Source organism: Ambystoma mexicanum, chromosome 9 (genome assembly GCF_040938575.1).
Source record: "Ambystoma mexicanum isolate Mex_15411 chromosome 9, UKY_AmexF1_1, whole genome shotgun sequence".
In the NCBI taxonomy this organism is placed as follows: domain Eukaryota; kingdom Metazoa; phylum Chordata; class Amphibia; order Caudata; family Ambystomatidae; genus Ambystoma; species Ambystoma mexicanum.
In genome coordinates, this window is record NC_090931.1 from 102,250,691 (window position 1) to 102,270,592 (window position 19,902).

Below are 19,902 nucleotides of genomic sequence, written 5' to 3' on the forward strand. Positions count from 1 at the left end.
TCTTTTTTCAAAGATTTGTGCTGTGAGATGGACTCTCTTAAAGACAGAGCTAGCCATCTCCACCTATGTTTGTCATCCCCATTAGGTGCCTGAATCCGATCCCTTCTAACAACTCTTTCAACTAGAGTTTTCCTTATAGGTTCTTGATGTGTGTCAATCGGATTAATTTGTGGCAAGGATGGGCTAAAAATAAGGATGTCATAGCCCATACAATTAAACTGGAAGATCTCCAGCAATGTCGCTTCTTATACATCTCGCGAATGAAAAACCAATCTGACGTGATCGAGGCGATCAAGGTGTATGAAATCTATCAGTTTTAAATCAGCAGAGGAGATAAGCCTAAGTGCTGGGATTTCATTTAACAGCGCTAATACCCTTGTTCTATGTAACGATGGAGGACCCCTGAAGTCGAAAGAGTAATATAGCAGCACACTCCGGTTATCTGGAAAAGCCAGCATTCACAATTGAAATGATTTTAGATTGCTTTGAAATATTGAGTTGGGAGGTACACTAGTGGGGATCTCAGGATTTAGTTTATCCTGTGATCCCCCTGGTGTGCCTTTTTCAGGGGGGTATTTTTTCTATCTGCAAATTAGTTTGCGACCCCTTCACCCCTTGTGTCACAGCCATGGTTGTAGGGCAGTCCAGATTTTCTGCTATGTCATCACTCACCGACCCCACTTCGGGCTGCAATTGTATCATGTCTAGCTTGGCATGTCTAGCTTCATGCCCTCATAATGTCAAGGATAGACTAATGCAACACCTTGATGTTGGGAACTAGTAAAAATAGCCTCAGGAACCTTCACGTTTTACAAAATGATGCGGTTTGCATTGTTAACAATATACCCAGACACGCACCTATCTCTGATCACAGAAGGATTCTTTATTGGCAAACTGTCTAAGCCCGTATCCAGTTCAAGGTCCTGACAATCGTACATAAGTGCCAGTACAGCCAAGCCCCCAGTTACCTAAAATAGTGTGTTAAGCTTTATCACTCAGCCAGACTTACCAGATCGAGTGGTGGGGTCTGTTTATCTGTCCCTAAGAGTAAGCGTGCAAGAGGTTTGGGCAGATCTTTCACCGTTCAAACCACCACCCTTTGGAACAAACTTCCTAAAAACCTGCCTGCTGAAAATAAACTGCTGAAATTCAGGGGTGAAAATAAACCCTACCCCTTGCTGCTGACCTTCTGTTCCTGTCCTTTATTCTTTCATTCTTTTTCTTCTCTGCACACTGATTTTGCGGGCTCCGGCGCATTATAAATGGACAAATCAAATAAATGTACAAATCAAATCAGATAAGCATTTTCTGAAACTCTTGGCATTACCATCTGTGACAAACCAAGCTGACTCGTGGAACCTCTTGTGCATGGCACTGGCCCACACCTTTAATCTCAGTGAAACCTACCACCAAGAGCAAGGAAGTGGCAACAGCCTTGCCCTCACTCTCCACCACCCTCATCCCTCAACTAACACCTCACTACTAACATCTTGCATCCTTACAATTCCCACAGTCCCACACTCCTAAAGGTCTAGTGTACTTACCAGATTCAGACCCTATCCATCTTCTATCAACATCCATGCTATCAATCTTTGCACTCCACAATCTGGGAGATGCCCTCATGTATAACCTGCCCAGTCGGTACCAACCACAACCAACTTAAGGTAACTGGTATTTCAGACCTGCATCCATCAACACCAAAGGTTTCTACATCTGCCAAACACACTCCGCCCTCCATTCTTACAGAGCATTACACAGCAAGATCAACATTGTTGGCAGAAGACCACTTTGCATTATATTACATAGTTTCATTTAGTCCGTTTTGTCAATTCTGCTTTAACTGCTGCACCCAGTTTCATGTCTTCATTGAGCTTGACAATTGCTGTGGTCTCAGACAGGTACTTGGCTTTTAGTTAACTTGACTCTATGCCTAAGCCCCACAGCTCTCTCTTCAGTGGTGCAATGCCAGGGGCCTGCTTTGATGTATGAGACAGCACTGACTAGGGTGCTGGTCACGTGACCAGGCCCTGCCATTCCATTGCTACGCCCACCACCTTTATTTGTGCCTTCCAGGCAGCTACTTAAGGACTCCAGGCCAGCCCAGGCAGACATCATTCAGGACGCTGCAGGTCACGTGACAGGCCCTGCCACTCAGTAGCTCTACCCACCACCTGTTTGCACACCTTCCAGGCAGCTACTTTAGAACTCCAGGCCAGCCCCAAGCAGACAGCATTGAGGATGCTGGTTTTTTATGTGACCAGGCCCTGCCACTCAGTTGCTCAGCCAGCCACCATTTTTTGTGCCTTTCATGCAGCTACTTAAGGACTTCAAGCCAGCTCTGGGCAGACAGTTTCTACAAACGAAGAAAAGGCCAATTCCTATTAGGACCTTTTCAGACCAGAATCATCCAGGACCAGAACCCCTGCTATTCTAACATCAGTTAAGCTCCCTTCAATATGTGTTTCCCTCCCAACAGCCCATCGCTACCATCACTACTTATCTCAACCATACTGCTCACCAGCAACATCATGGACACTGCATCACATCAATCTCACTCAAGTCATCCTAGACCCCATCAGCAATCCATCATCCACAACTACAAGAAAACTGATGCTCACCAATGTCCACTCAGCAACCAACCATGTAGCTGACATCACTGACCTCTGACCACACATGACTTGGATTCCATCTTCATTACTGAGACCTGGATGACATCCTCCACCACCCACATTCTAGATGACTTCATCCACAATGGCTACAGAATTCTAAAACAAGTCCATCCAAACAAGAACGGCAGAGGTGTTTCTGTCATTCACAAGCCATCATGGCCATACACACAACTGGATGTTTCCAACATTGCCTCTTTCAAAAACCTATCCTGCCACTTCCCATGCTACCCAACAAACACAGCAGTCACACTTTACCTCATCTGAAAACCGCCCAGGCCCGATACCGCCTTCATCGAAGACTTCAGGGACTTTTTCACCACTATGGGCCTCATTACACGGAAGGCGGTGATTCAGGGTGCTATTAGCACCCTGGACCATGCCGGTAAATTACCGGCACCGCCTTGGCGGTAAGGGGATTTACCGCCCCATTCCAAGGTCGGTGGGGCGGTAAATCCCCCTTCCGCCATTGCCCTTCCCCATTCCCATTTCTGCCCCATAGGGCTCTATGGGAATGGGGAAGGCGCTAATTACGGCACCGCAATTTTGCGGTGCCGTAATTAGCTCCGAGGTCCCTTAGCGGGTTGGTTTTTAACGCCTGCAAAAAGCAGGCGTTAAAGCACCAACCCGCTAAGGGACCTCGTAGTACGGCGGTAAGGGTTAACGGTCACCGTTGCCATTAACGGTGACCGTTAACCCTTACCGCCGTCCGTGTAATGAGGCCCTATGTCTCTCACAGATGACAACATCTTCCTCAGCGACTCCAACTTCCCTGGCATCCCAGCTGTCGAGTCAAAGAAAGAAGATCAAAACTGTCTACTCAACACTCTGAACCTCACGCAGCACAAGAAAGGCCCAACTCACATTAAAGGTAATATTCTAGACCTAATTATCACCACCCTGCCCACCCTCCATCACAGCTCCCCAATCCCGCTTGACTGGTCAGACCATCTGGGAATCCCTTTGACATTAGTCACATCACACCAGTCAAGTATACCCATCAGAATCCCTGCAAAGCAGCCTTCACATCATACAAAAACCTTCCCAGTTGAGGGTCTCATGGTAGACATCGGCAAATTCCACTTCACTTGGGCTGATATACCTCTGATGAACCAGGACTGTAACTTGCTTCTCGGAAACCTCAACACCACCCTCAAAACCAACATCAAACATCATGCCACACTGAAACAACATGCCTTCAAGCTTAAACCTTCCATACTCTGGTACACTCACAAATTCAACTCCAGCAAATAGACCAGCAGAAAAGAAGAGAAGACTTCATCAAAATCCTGCTCAAGGAACTATGTGTTTAACGCAGGCAACTGATCACCACAGCCAAAGCCAACTACTACCAAAACACCATAGTGAAGACCAACAATGAAAGCACAGCCCCCTACGAAGTCATCAAGCACTGCATCAACCCTCTGCCTTACCTACCAGTACTACACTCCACTGAGAAATCCACTACCATCAACTCTTTCTTAATCAATATGATCAGCATGATCCAGCAACACATAGACACCAATGATACAACTGACAGCACACTACATATCCCATCAAAGAAAACCACAACTACTGGAACACCTTTTAAGACACTCACCATGGAGGACCTCACTGGCATCCTAACATTTCACAAGAGCACATTGTATGCGCACGACAGCCTCCCTGCCTGAATACTCAAGACACTTCCGACTCAAGCACTCCTCAACTGCTCCCTAATGCAAGACATCTTCCCCTCGAGTCTCAAGACTGCCAAATCCTCCTGCTTCACAAGAAATCAACTCTGAACCCTGGCAACCTTAGCAACTGCCACCCCAATCCGCAACTTCCCTTCCTAGGGCAGATTCTTGAGAAGGCATTATTTACAGAACTACCCCAACACATCAAAATCAGAACCTCCTTCAATCCTTCTTATCTGGCTTCAGACCCAGATGCAGTGGATAAATGGTGATCAACGACGCGCTTAACATCCTTGAGGCTGGCCATCCTTGCCTCCTTGTTCTTCATGACCTCACAGCAGCATTTCACACATTAGACCACCTGACACTCACTGACAATCTACATCACTGCATGGGGATCAGCAAGATCTTCCTCAGCTGGTTCAAATCACACAGCTGGCTAATTGGCACCAGTTTATATAAATGGATTATGCCAGATCACCAGCTCTGCCCATGTCCTATGGAGTCCTGCAAGCATTCATTCTCTCCCCCTTGTTCTTCAGTGTTTACATGGAACCGCTTTGAACCCTCCTCTCTACACAGACTATCCACCAATAAGCAGATGACACTCAACTCTACCTCAAGATGTCCTACATCAAAGACATCCTCAGGGTCAAGCCCAACTCTCATAGATCCAGTCCTGGATGTCCAGTGCTTTCCTAAAGCTCGACTTCTCCATGACCGAATTTCTACTGCTGATCAACAACATCAATTACCCAGACATCCAGATCTGGCTCTCCGCTATGCACCGCAGGGACTTCACAGACCACTGGGCCACCTGCGCCAAGTCCCTTGGATTCCACATCGACAGACACCTCTCCGTCAAAAAGCACATAACAAAGAAGACCCAAACGCTTGGTGCCAACTTTCTCCGCTGTGGAAAATCAAGCTCTTCTTCCCAGAGAACAACTAATGAACTGCTGTCCAAGCCTTGGCTTCCTCCCCTCCCGACTACACCTTACCCTCCCGCCCTTCTACTTGTGGTCTGTGTGTCCCCCATACAATCATTTCTTAACGTGCCAAGAGAAGCCGGCAGCAAGCAGGAAGTTTCGCTATGGCATCCCTGAGGATTTTCTTAAAGCTGCCATATTTCATAATGTTCACGTAACTGCAATACGTTGGACTCTCACGAATCTGCTGGTGTAAAAATTCAGTAATTTGTTAAAGTCATCAATTATTAAAGGAAGTGATTTTGATTTCTGCAAATAAATATTTACTGTGTCACATTCCAACTCTGAGATTGGATTGCTGCATGCAAATGCATTTTCTCTTGCACCTGTTTAATGTAGAAAGCGCTGTCCTTTGCTCACCTTGCTATAGCATGCAGCTGGGGGTGCGTTTTCTGGGAGAGAATGGGGGGGGGCAAATTGAATTTCCGCACCGCCTCGAGCATCTCATTAGCTCCTGTTCTCTTGTTTATCGCCCCCCTGACGCTGTGCAGTGGGCATCCGTCTTTCTCGCATGTCTTCTTGGAGCTGGACGCTCATCTTCAATGCACTTATTTAATTCCACGCGTGTTGTATTAGCGCTGGAACAGCTCGTGTCTTTCCTAGCTTCCATTACAGCGACTAATAAGAGTGACTATTTCTCCGGTTATCAGTTTCTACTTAATTTGCTGGTCTAACAGGAACATTCTCTTGTCAGTATCATTTCATTTTTTTCTTGATTGATAAACGCCTCCATGATTACAAATGTTTCTTTTTCCTATTGTGAGTTGTGACCAGGTGGAGTTTAATGATCAGGCAGGTGCTCTTAATCCGATGTAAAGGTCTAAGTAGTCAACAAGGGCAAACAACAACAATAGCATGCTTGGCATCGCCCCAGACCAAGTAATGGTGATCTCGTTATTATTAAGGCTATTATTATTATTATTAATAATAATGATAGCAGTATTAGTAGAAGTATTAGTAAAGGTAGGTGTAATAATAATAATTTAATACTAATAATAATACTACTACTACTAATAATAATAATAATTTTAGTAGTTGATTCTGAAAAACATGTGTCGACTCCACAGGCAGGGGAGGATTGTGTCGCATTTATGAAAGTGCAGCGAAACCCCATGGTCCGCATAGCGGCTTTGTTGTGCTACTGCGAGGCTTCATTTCACATATATGAGGCCTGCACATATTGCTTTCAAGTGGGCCAGCTCCCCGGATGGCTTTGCTGAGTGTCACACACGGCATGTCGCCTCTAGGTCAATGGCCCTACCCCGGTGCCGACCGATAGTGATGACAATTCATCAGCACGCCACGCCCCTTCCCTGTCGCTGCCCCCCCCCCGTTCAATCAGAATGAGTCCCTGTCCAGGTTTCAGGCAATGCCAAGTGCCGTCAAAAGGTTGCAGGTTACAATCCCTGTGGAGCCGACAGAGGAGACAGGTGGGCAATAGAAATATGTGGCATTGCTGTGCTTGGATGCCCCAGATTGGGTATGCCCTACAAGACAAATGGCTTTTTTCACTGGTATTTTTTGTAATGGCTGCTCGCTCAGGCATTAGGTGCCAGTGCAGAAAAACTCCATGTTTCCATCCATCAGAAAAGTCCACAGCCATTCCCAATACCTCTCTGAGGACACTAGTGGCATTCGTTCTGCAATGAGAATGATAAATAAATAAGTAAATAACTAAATAAAGCAAGTAATACCGACAACATGCTAGTCAACCTCCCATGCCCAACCACTCTCTTTTCAAGTCCCTTCTCCTAGTCTAAGAAGCTATCAAATGTCCTTGCTCTTCAGAACTTCTATGAGTGTGTCTCAGTTTACTCAGTAAAGTGTTCCCTCCGATCGCCCTCTGCACTCAACGTCACAGACCCTTGCCCTCCTTGTTCCTCCTCTTGCTTCCACTCTTTCACCTTACTCTCTCCACTCCACTGGAACCCACTACCCATAGAAATCAAGGGCGGCCCACCTGTGGCTGTATTTAAAGTTTGGCGTAATCTTCACTTACTTGCTGAAGAGGGAGGCTGTCCCGCCCGCTCCCCCATCCTCCCTACCTGACCCAACCACTGACTCCAGTGATATTTAATAATGTAATTTTGTATATATAAGAAGTACTTTAATGTGACAAGTCAACTTATGGGGCATCAGTGGTGCAGGGCTGAATATTGGTTTCTAAACCATCAATCAGCCCACGCACCTCTAGTACACTCGAAGGGATCCAAGCAGATTGGAAACACAAGTCAATTATAAACCTCCTTGTCCGAATGTGGTAACGTAGACATATCTCAGCAAGGTTGTGGATCGTGGTTAGTTGCAACACAGCGAAAATCCAATTATTACCCAAAGACAAAAGGAACTGTTCAGTTAAAGTTGTAGACACATATCTACATCATTATCACAACAGACAGTTCAAACATACTAAGAAATACAATCCATTCTGTAAAGGAATGCAGAGGACAGACCGTTTCAAAGAAGGAAAAGGGATGCACTCTAGATACTGACAGAATGGTCGTCGGTATAGTAAATAATTGCAATCGTTAGAGACACTTGGTTTCAACACAAAGGGAGTAATGAGTCGTAAAAAGTCACTAGGGGCCATCGGATAAGAACGATGGTGACAGCCCCACAATGTACCTTGTGCTGTAGGAGTTCTTGGTGCTCGATAGGGTCAAGTCGGTGTCAAAGCCCTATGCAGCTTCTACGACAGAGTTCAAGACAGGAGACAGCTGCAGGTATCAGTCGGCAGGTAGTTCAGCACGCAAAGCTGGATGGACAGCTGCAGGCTGGCCCACACAATGGCTTGGGGTAAGGAATCTTTGTCTCATTGCTGGTCGGCAGTTCTGAAGCACTGGTCAGCAGTGCAGTTGGTTGCAGGTCGAGGGGCTCGACTGGCTCGAAAATGTCCTGTCAGGTGGATGTTGGTAGATGCTTGTCCATGCACTCCTCCTAGCTTCTTCACTGGACTTGTGTTGTTATGTAAGGCATTTGGCCAAAGGCTGAAGCGAGTACTGCAGTCAGCTGCCTCGTCCTTGGGTTGGTTCAACGACTCTCTGGCACTTCCCACCTAGGAAGCTTGCTGCAGAGCCTAGCAGGGCATGCTGAGTGCTGGCTGGGTACCAGTTCTGGAGCTGTTGGAGGGTCTTCTGAATTTGGGACATCCTTCTGTTCCCTGGGAGATGTTTAGGAGAGGGATCTTGCCTCCCTCTTGGAGGTCTTGGCCTTCCTTTACTGGCAGGAGATGTACAGCCAGTGAAGGAAGACTGTACCTTCAGCCAGTGTCCACTGATGAGTTCTTCCTTCTGCTTCTGATGAAACCTTCAGATGATCTGCCAAAAGAGGGGCTCAGCCCTCTTTTAAAGCCAAATGGGCCTCAGGAATTGGTAGAGGCCAAGTCTACCTTAATGAACCAATCATGGGTCCCCACCTACAATCTCCTGTATGTGTGTGGCCATAACCAGAGTGCATTCCAACAGAACAGGTAAAGGGGTGAAACATGTACTACTAAGTCCCACCCATCCTCCTGTCTGTTATGGATCAAAGGGTCTCTCTGGTTAATGAAGATCTCTGTGGTTCCCGATTAAAGCGGCAGGTCTCCCTTGAAGCTGCAGCCAGACCAGACATTAAGGCTCCGCCAGACCACATTCTCAAGCCTTCTGAAGGGGGTCCCCCTATCAGATATCAGATAACTACTGTACACACGCATTCTCAGACATGACATTTCACTGTCAATTGATGAGTGTGGGAGCTGGCATGCAGCTTGACAGAGTGCAAAAGGGATTCCTGTCTGCTTTGTTAGCCTCTTCAGCCAGGCCCCATGTGGGCCTGTTTAAATTGAACCCTGATTAGTATGTGAATGCTGTGATGCTCCTTGTAACTGGGAGCACACTGTAATTATGGTTAATTATTTAAATCTTTGGAAAAGTAGGGCGGTGTGGGGGAGATAGACCAACCCTGACACTAGGTGGTGTACAATAATGAAAAAACAACAGGTGTCCACAGTCTTTTGGTACAATCCCGTCCCTCGCACACCCTATATATGTTGAATAAACAACCAACTATTTATAATATTTAAGTAAAAGAATTTTTATATATATATATACATACATATATATATATATATATCATAATCATAGTACATTTTTAGCAGAAAGTTCAAAAACAAACCATTCAAACAATATAGTAAACACTTTTGCAATTTTTCAAGATTTCAAATTCTCCTTTGTGGAGTAGAGCAATAGTTCATACATTGTAAACAATTATATTCAAGACTGTGGACACCTGTTGTTTTTTCATAGTATGTGAATGCTGCCACCAGCTACATGGCTCAACAAAAAGAGAGTGCAGATCCATGAAGCCTTTGTTAGTTAATTCAGCTGGCCGTGATAGGGGGAAGGTTTGGACCTCCCCTTCTGATATGACATGGTGTACTCCTGGCTGTCCTTTTCCAACTAAATATGACAGACGGGACTTTGCCTCTAGGCTTTGTCCACCCAGATTGCATGGGTCTATGTGTATGCTATACAGTGAGCATTGTATCTGAGTGCAGATCCTTTTACTTAGGAAAATGCATCAACCCCAGAGGGCACGCATCGTCCATTAAAAATAGCAATCGCTCCACTCTGAGAACGTTGATAAAGGCACCAATTTAGGATTAACTCTCAGGTTCTATATGAACTGGTGCACCTGTAACAAGCATTGACAATGCCAACAGGCTGGACTTTTGTATGGGCATAGGGAAGGCACTTGCCAGGCACTGCCCTAGAGGTATTAACTGGCCATTGGTAGCAGGTGAAAAAATGGTGCAACTACATGGGCATCTAATAGCATTGCTTGGCAATTACCTAATACTTGTTCACAAGCCAAAACCGTTAGCTTTGCCAATGCTTGTTTTCAACAGGATTTCAGCGAAAGCCACGCGCAGTTCTTTTAAATCGAGTGGCTGAAGGCAGACCTAGTTAAGACATATGTATTAGCCCTGTAGCATATTTACAGCTCCAATTAAGTCATTAACTCTCAGAAGTCTGCATTGAAAAAAAACTGGCAGGCATTTTAAGTGCAAAGTTTGATGGTAAGGCTTCATTAAAGGGAGCTCAAAGAGTTCCCATGAGGAGGTGTTTTGGGCTGGTAAGGACAGGAAAAAGTGGGAATGGCTAAGGGATTAGCAGGGCCATGGGCAGCCAATGGGTGTGAAAATACGCAAACAACATTACAAGCTTTGTGTGCCTCCTCATATGCTATTTCTACCTCTCTGTACTCCAATTCAACAGTTTCGGTTTATAGGTGGCGCAACCACCACCTAATAGACCAACCTAAAAATTATTCATGCAAAGTGTGGCACTAAACTTGGTGATACAAAGGTACCAACCCAGTTGGTAAAAATCGATCAGCTTTTAACCGGCAATTCTGGAATATCCACATTGACGCTATTTGTAACTGTTTAATTGAAGTGTAAAGGAAACATCAAAAGGATGCAGTGCCGGATAATACACACATGGAATGAAAAGCTTTTAATAACAAAAAAATAAATAAAGAACAAGGGCAAGCTGGGACCTATTGGAAATATTGGTCCTGACCTGCAGAGCTTTTTTCAATAGGATTTTCCCATTGAACAACTCTTTTCTAAATCAGGTTTGTACACATCTTTATTAAGGTAACTCACTATCCAATGTGATTTTCCTAATACAAGTAGTATCCTCTGCGGTATTGGATATTTTGTTGCTTTTTTCATTGCAAATCTGTACTTGTTCCCACTATGATGGTATTCTCCAGAGGATAAAAGAAATGGATTAAACATTCAGAGAAAGTGAAATCCATACCCTTTAAAATACAGATACTGCATTTAAAAATCACATTTACAAAGGTATGATATGATATGATATGATAAGGCATTTGTAACGCGCCTATACACAAGTGTTTCAAGGCGCGACGAGGCAGGGGGGGGAACAAGGGGAGACAGACAACGATCTTACTAGGCCAGGTGTCATTCAGATCGCGCAAGGGTAGAGGGGAAGGGAAAAGTGCATGGGGGAAAGGGAGAGGGGAAAGTGCAGTACAGGGTTATTAGCATACATCATACAGGATAAATAACAAGGGCCATCTGGTGGCAAGTGCGAGGTAAGTGCAGACAAGTGCTGGGAAGGGGGGCTGTATGGATACAGACACAGTCCCGTAGTGCAGGGGTTGCCATGGAGGCAGTGCAGGGGAGAGTGGCTGGGCCGAGAACGGTGAATGGCCCAGTTGCAGATCCAGTGCAGTTTCAGTAGTTTTAGCAGGGGAGAGGGGGAGAGAAAGCAGAGGCAAAGAGGAAGGTTTTGAGGTGCTTCCGGAACCGGAGGTGGTTCTCCTCAAGTTTCAGGGAGGCAGGAAGGCTGTTCCAGAGGGAGGCCCCTGCAGTGGAAAGAGATCTGCCCCCAACTCGTTGTTTGGAGAAGCGGCTGACCCTGAGGGAGTTGGAGGCGGATGAGCGAAGAGCTCGAGAAGGAAGATATTTAGGAAGAGAGAGTTGAAGGTATTTTGGCCCAAGGCCCCAGACGGCCTTGTGGACAATGCAGAGGGTTTTGAACTTGATCCTCGCAGTCACTGGGAGCCAGTGTAGTGATTTCAGTCCTAGAGAGATACGGTCCCTGGGCTTGAGGCCGAGGACAAGTCTTGCAGTCCTGTTCTGGATGAGTTGCAAAGGGCGGAGAGTAGAGGCGGGCAGATTTAGATAGAGGCTGTTACAGTAGTCCAGCTTAGAGAGAACCAGGGCTCTAGAGACAGTGAGCTTCTGGGGGAAGGAGAGGAAAGGAAGGATACCTCTGAGGAGGTGTAGCTGGTAGTGTGACTTCATTGATACGTCGGATATGTGAGGAGAGAAGGAGAGTGTGGAGTCGAAAATGACCCCAATGTTTTTTGCCTTGCAGGTAGGAGCAGGAAGAGGGCCCAGAGAGGCTGGCCAGAGAGCAGCAGGGAAGGAGGGAGTGGGAGTGCCGATGAGTAGAATCTCAGTCTTACTGGCATTAAGGTAGAGGTCGTTGGCGGCACACCATTCCTGGATAGCAGAAAGACAGTCAGATATGAGGGAAGGAGAAGAGGAGGCTGAGGGTAGCCTGAAAATGAGCTGGGTATCATCCGCATAGCACTGAAAGTAGGGGCAGAGAGCGGCGATGTGGTGGGCGAGAAGTGCCAGATACTGGTTGAACAGCCAGGGAGAGAGGTTAGAACCCTGGGGCACACCACAGGTAGAGAAGAAGATGTCAGAGAGGAAAGACCCCAGTTGGACCTGGGAGGGTCAATTTGAGAGGAAAGAGGTCAGCCACGCCAGAGCCTGACCAGTGATACCGAGGTTATCACGGAGACGGTTGAGCAGGATGGTATGGTTGACAGTATCAAAGGCAGAAGAGAGATCAAGCAAGATGAGAACACATGGAATGTTAGAGTCAATGTTCGAGAGCAGGTCCTCACGGATGTTCAGGAGAGCAGTTTCCGTGCTTCTGGCAGCTCTGAAGCCAGACTGATTGTGATGAAGACTACCAACACATTCAGCATGGAGATTAAGCTGGGAGATGGCCAGTTTCTCCAGGAGCTTGCCCAGGAAGGGAGTGATAGAGATTGGGCAATAGTTAGCTGGGCAGGAAGGGTCGGAAGAGGGTTTCTTAAGAAGGGGGTGCACAAGGGAGTGCTTGAGAGGGGATGGGAAGACTCCAGAGGCGAAGAAGTGATTGCAGAAGTCAGCAAGGGCAGGAGCCAAGGAGTCAATGTGGTCCTTGATAGTTTTGGAGGAACAGGGGTGGACCTGTTTTGACGAGACTTTCATAGCTCGGACTTGTCTTGAAACCTCGTCAGCAGAAAAAAGGGGAAAGGAAGAGAAGGAGAGAGGAGGGGTGGCTGCAGAAGAGCCAAGGAAGAGAAGGAGAGAGGAGGGGTGGCTGCAGAAGAGCCAAGGTGCATGTGTATGTTTTTTGAAGAAAAAAAACAATACATTTTCTATATGATGAAGGGGCGTATGAAGCACATTCAAATTAAAGGTTGGAATCACTCTTGTGTCACATACCATGAAATTCTGAAGCCTTTTAAATTCTAATTCAATGGATTTATTAGATATACATATAGCAACAAGGCTTTGTATAACACAAGACATACAATATAAAATACAAAATTACAAGGAAGGAGTCACACATATAAAAGCCACTGAAAAAGCCTTTTAACCTTCTGGGCATGGCCAGTTTGATGGTTGCTACGGTCGGATGAGCCGGTAAATATTAAGTAAACTACTCTCAGCGTGTGATGAGATGCCATTTTGGGGAGGGGGGAGTTACCGTTTAAGGGTCAGAGAAATCCAAGCCTTATCATTCAGCTGACATTCACCTAGCAGTGGTCCAGTTCAATGCGTACGTAATCTATATTTATCAATATGGTACCGCCGCCACTCAATGTCAGACTCCAGCACTTTTGTGGTACATCCCAGAGGTCAAGTCCTAAAAATTAAAGTTGGGAGGCTCATCAACAAACACAATGGAATGTGACGTTGACAGAAATTAGCATATCAAGGTGAAATATGCACATTTAAATAAATTGACATTGCCCAACCACCCCAAATGCTCAGGACAAATGGCATTTGCCTTTCATAAAATCAACACACACACAATACCAAGAGAGTATATTTTCTTCTAATACTGTTTTTAAAAAATGTTAAAAGGTGTGTATGTTTTAAACGCCAAGAACCAATACAAATGTTTTCCCTGGAACTTGCAGTACTTAAATGGGACATATCACCTTTAGTTGTTTGTTATTTTTCATCTTGTTATATAGTGCAGTGGTGAAGTGTCCGCTCTGTAAACTTGAGGACTGTTTTTTCAATCCCAGAGGTCGACTTTGCTTCATAAATTCTAAGAGAACATTCAGTGTTTCTCATTTTAGCTGGGGGGGATTCTGTCCACCCGTATGTACCCTTGACTTGAGCCCGGACCCAATGGTGGTATTGCAGCATCTCTGCATGGCTGATATCCTTTCATTTTGCCACTATCCTATTAATGCATACCAGTAGAGTGCAGTTATCCACAGCTCAGGTATTGAACCATCTTCTGAGTTATAAAGACCACGTTTTACCCTTAAGAATGCATCCATCCATTATGGAGGCTGAGCAGAGGCATAGCTTGTACTGACCCTGACCATGTGTCGCCCCTACCCAATAGAGAGGTTGGGAGGTTTATTGAGACTGTTAGGAACCTGAGGTTGCTAAGTAGATCGCCACCGCCAATTGTTTTGGGGCAACCAGGTCTCTGAGTGGCTGCAGTTCATGGCACAGACCGCTGAGTACTGAATGGGGTAAGACTTTGCCAACATAGGTTTGGAATCAGTTGAATCTCTGGCACAGAAGCACTGTCCTGCTACATGTGCCCGTTTTACAGTTCAAGACAGGCTGCCCGATTAGCACTGCGCTATCTCGCTCTCCGGCGGTGCTAAGTTTAGCACTTCACAGTACATTTGCTACCCATCTCTCATGGAGTGACCCCGATGAAAGGGGAAGAGGACCCACAACCTTTCTAAAATCAATACATTTCCAATTGATCAGCATTATACGTATGTAAAAAAATGTTCCACTTCAGATGTGGCCAAAGGGGTTTGCCCTTGCTTTAGGTGGCCACTGCTGTTGTTCTATCATGTATGTGCTGGTTTTTACATAGCACAAACCTAACTGCGATGAAACACAGCACTGTACAAGACGCGGAAACAGTAATAGGGTAGATTTATATGGATACATTTGGGATGATGGACCATTTAGAGCAAATTTTGAGTACATGTGGCAAGGGGATTCAGAGGGCTACAGGAAAATGCTTCCAGTTAGGAAGCGACATCTGGACCTATCTTGCTCAGTTCGTTGGTGTAGACCAGGGGTCCTCAGCCTTTTGTGGGCAATGAGCAACATTTGCCTTTCAAATGAACTGGTGAGCAACAGCAATACCTCGACTGAGCATAATTGTCTTTCAGGTGGTGGCAAAATGATTGCAACCCAAATTATCATGTAGACAATTACATTTTTTGCAAATAGAACATGTTAATGTCCAGCAATTTAAAGCTAAATTGAGGTGCAAATCTAGGCATAGCGTATTTGCAATAGTTTGTAACTGAATATAAGATTAAGGACCCTGTTCAGAGAAATGTCAATGCCGAAAAAGGACACTTTGTGTGCCAAACCACGTGCAAAATCCCTTTTGTCGATTCAAGGAATTGACTGTGCGGTACTTTTTCGTACTTTGTGTGGACTTCGCGCAGGCTCAAAATGTGTGGGATATTTTGGCCCATTCCGATATGCCCCACTGCATCACTTTACAAATGGGGGAAAGAAACAGCCAAAAATTGATGTGCTGACCGCTGTGCACGCAAAAATCTGCAAAACTGTATGTGGCTCACAACCACAGAAGGCTGCACACCCGTACCACACACAGTGAAAGTGGGGGTGAAAACCGAATTCTCACTGTAGGAGCATGCCGGTGGGTTTTGTTACATTTACCATGACGCAAAGCTGCAGAATTGGGCTAAAACACGAAAATGCCTTTTGAGCCGGGCCTCACTGACTGACAGCAGCTAAGAAATGTATTTCATGTAAGAGGCACCCAGCAACATTTGTTTTCATTTCCACTGGAAAAATGTGGCTAAAAATGGCAACATGTAACAATTTCAGCTATGCAGAGAGAACTCCAAGCAAAGGCTGGATACATACATCCAGACTGCAAACAAATTCCAGCACTCAAGGAAAGGAATAATGCTGAACTAAATGTGTGTGCTGCATAAGAAAATTGGATTAAAAAAAGGACTCATATTAAGGTGCATTTCCCTCAAGAAAGTGCAAAATCGCCCGTTTAAAAGCATGTTTTGGTGAACAGCCTAATTCTTTAAATGTCAATATCCACATATAAACTGTGTTCATTTATATGTTTTAATGAAAGATTAAAGTCAAAACCCAGTCTTGAGTTAATTAAATATTTAGTTCTGAGCCGACAGCTACAGCCTAGGAAAGGGTGACACTTCAGGGTAACATTTCACTGCTAACAGGAAGGCCTAATTGCTATGGGGAGGCCTTGCATACTCAGAACAAAGGTCCTCATTAGACATTTGTCTTTGCCTCAGGCACAGACAATAGAAGGCTTGGACACGCATCCTCCCAGAGGAGGGGCAGGATGTGGAGGAGGCTTCTCAGTGAACTTCAAAGGACTGGCCATTTGCTCACTTGTGAAGAAAGAAAAAAAACGGACTTGTGATTTTGGAGTTAATTTGCTTATTTTGCCACAGAACCTCATGACATTTAACTTGGCAGCAAAAAAAAGTAGACAAATAAAAAATACATACTTATGAATCTGAACTCATGCTAGACATTTGAAGACGTGATTGAACCTGGTACTGCATAAGGCACAAAAGTTATAAAGAAACACTGATTGCGCCAAGACTATTAATGCTGCAAGACTAATATTGTATACCCATGTTCCAGGGGTGATTGCACAGATATGTACTGAATTAGGAATTGTTAGGCCAAATCTTTATCATTAAAATTAACAAAATTCCACAGAAAGACAAAGCCAGCTCTCACTGATGTAGGAGTTGGAGGTAAATGTAACCCATAAAATATGTAATGCATGTGTCTGATTTTATTAGAGGGCATAATTATAGAAATGTGTATTTGTGGGAAAGTTAAGTTTTGGTCCAAAACACTGTGGACATTTCCCAAGGCATATCATAAATATAACAGCTCTTTCTGGCTTCCAACCAGAAGAAGGCAAGTACAGCCGTGTAGGTGTGAATTGTAATTCTTCCCCTACCATAAACTGAGTGATGCCACTCGGCAGGATAAATAAGGGAACTTCACCACACACAGACACACACTGATTCTTGACTCCATCCTGATTTCTGCGTGATGCTCTGTTCCTGACTTCTTCATTTTGTTCCTGAATTCTTCTTCTTTACCAAGCCAAGGCCTCAGCATTTGCTGAACTCTTCTTCAGCTAGGCCCAAAATCTTGCAACCATCCCAAACTTAAGGGAAATAATTCTGATCCAGTCTGGCTTGCTACCATTCATGCTTGCCTGCTGAAACTCACCATCCCGCTAATCTACAGTGTTCAGTGACCAGAAGAGCCAATCCAATCCAATCCAATCTGAGGTACAGTCGAATTGACCAGAACTGCCCAGCTGATCATCCCGCCAGAAGTGCCCTGCTGCCTGTAGACCCGATCCGTGATGACCAGAACCTGACGGTCCAATCTTAAATTACAGTGGACTCTAAGTATAAACAGGAATCATAGTGACCCATAGTATATTTGTCTTGTCCTACCCCAATCTATAAACTATCCGATCTTTAATTTAAGAACCTTTAATAGTGTCAGAACCATTTTTGCAACCCTGTTTCTAATCCCCAGTGTTAGCGCTGATTTTCTCCTCATTTGTTTTGCTAGACCATAAGCCATTAGTGATTTGGATTTTAATAAAATAATTCCCATAAAGGAAAAACTGAGTATCTGCCACGTAAAGGGTTACAATCAGCCGTGCGTAACTGTGCAGATTAACGGGTGGCATTCTTCTTTTTCTTAGTCATTAATATAGTTTAAGTAAAACCAACCTGTCATATTTAAACCGATTTTCTGTTTTTCTCTGTTCATTTTCTCAAAAACGCCTCTCATTCAAACTTGCATAACTTCCTCAATTTTATAGCTAGAGACCGAATGTCAACTCTCACTTAAACCTAAGACCTGTAGCTACATCCACAACCGCATCACGAAACAGTGTATTTGACCCGTTTTGATTAAAAATCGCATTGTGAAATTTAGGTGGGGATTCGCAATTTTGCAAAAGTTTTACATGTGTGTTTTCCCATTCAAAGTATTTCCAAACTCCTATACTGATTTAAAGTGTGTTTTGTTGATCAGATTGTAGCTTATGGTTGTTAGGACCTGTTCAGTGTTTCTTCCATAGGAATTTATCTCAATTTAAGGATTTTTGCACACTTTTCATTGTTTCATTGTTTCACAAAGCCATTTGCTACTGTCATTTTAAAAAGTGTAAATTTCACAAAAACACTTTTCTCTCTTATTTGGGGGTGGGGGGATTGCATTCAAACCCTATCCACTGGTCTTCATTCCTAAATACCTGCTGCTTACTTACATCTGTGTAGAATTGCTCATGTGTGAATTGAGAACTTTGCAGGGGGAATCTTAACTTAAATGCATCTGTTCTACAACCCCAAACTGTTCTTTTCTCTGTGTTTTATATTCTGTGTGCTCAAAAGTGAATTCAATTGCCTTACTTATTTTCTGATTTATATTGTCACCACATTGGTGATTGCTGCCCCATATATTAAAACTTGTGTTTGATTTGAATTTTAAAAAACTAAATAAATAAATAATACCTTTACCAACCATCCTGATTCCTGGTCCAGTGTGGCCTGGGGGGGGTGTTTTGAGAAGGGTGTGATATGGGTGGTATATCACTCAGAATATTGAACCCATAGACACAATACATAAGTATTTAATTTGTGCGTTGCATGCTAGCCGAAACCCGGGTGTATTGCCTGATTGAAATCCTTAATTAATTTACCACCCGTGACAGTCTAACACAGCATACTAGCCTGCAGGGTACAGACACCTTGCTGGGTTGGTGTACAGTGATACAATGTACAAGCACCTCTCAAAATAAATATTCCAAAATCAGGCCTGTTTGTAAAAGCAAATTAACCCTGGAATAAGTTATAAAGAAATTGATATTTCTAAAATGGCGATCCCAGTAGAAATTAATATGGCTAAGGAACACCTCATGCACAAACTGTTTGTCAGGGGTGAGTGGCCAGAACAGAATGAGCACATCTGGCTTCAGGAAATCAAAGAACAGGTCACTGCCATGGACCGGGATACATGGCAGGACAAGGGCCCATTAAACCAAGCTCTTAGTGAACTGTACATGGCCCCAAAAGCTAAAGCGGAGCAGAGTAAAATTGCCAAAATAGTGGCCTACCTGTACCTCCATATAGGAGTAATGCAGGAAAATTATGCAGAAAACATAGTTCTGGCAAAGAATCAAGTGGAAACACTAGAGAAAATCCAAACTGATATAGACTCTGCAGAGCAAAGGATACTGAAGAGCCAAGAATCAGAGACAGAAGCTAGGCAGTATCTGACAAAACTAAAAGAAGATCTGGCTCTCCTACAGCAAGAGAAGGCAGAGCAAGATACCCAAGTTCAGGCACTGAAAGAGTGTTAGGAAAGGGTTGACTCTTTACAACAGAGTCAACACAAGCTGGCCCAACAATTGCACAGAGCAAATAGTTACCCTACAAGACCAGATAGACAAATTAAAAGAGGAAAACAATACATTTATTATTAAAGACATCCACTCTCAAGAGGAATTTGATGAGGAGCACCAGAAATCTAGTGCAATTAAAAAACAAAGGGACGACCTGACTGAACAGAGGGGCACTCTAAGTCAGGAGAGGGACACCTTAGGCCAGGAAGTAAGCCAATTAAAAAACAAGCTAGAGGAAGGAAAGCTGGCCCTCCAGGAGCTCCATGAAGCAAAAACAGAATATGAGAAGCTACTAGAGCACACCAGGCGG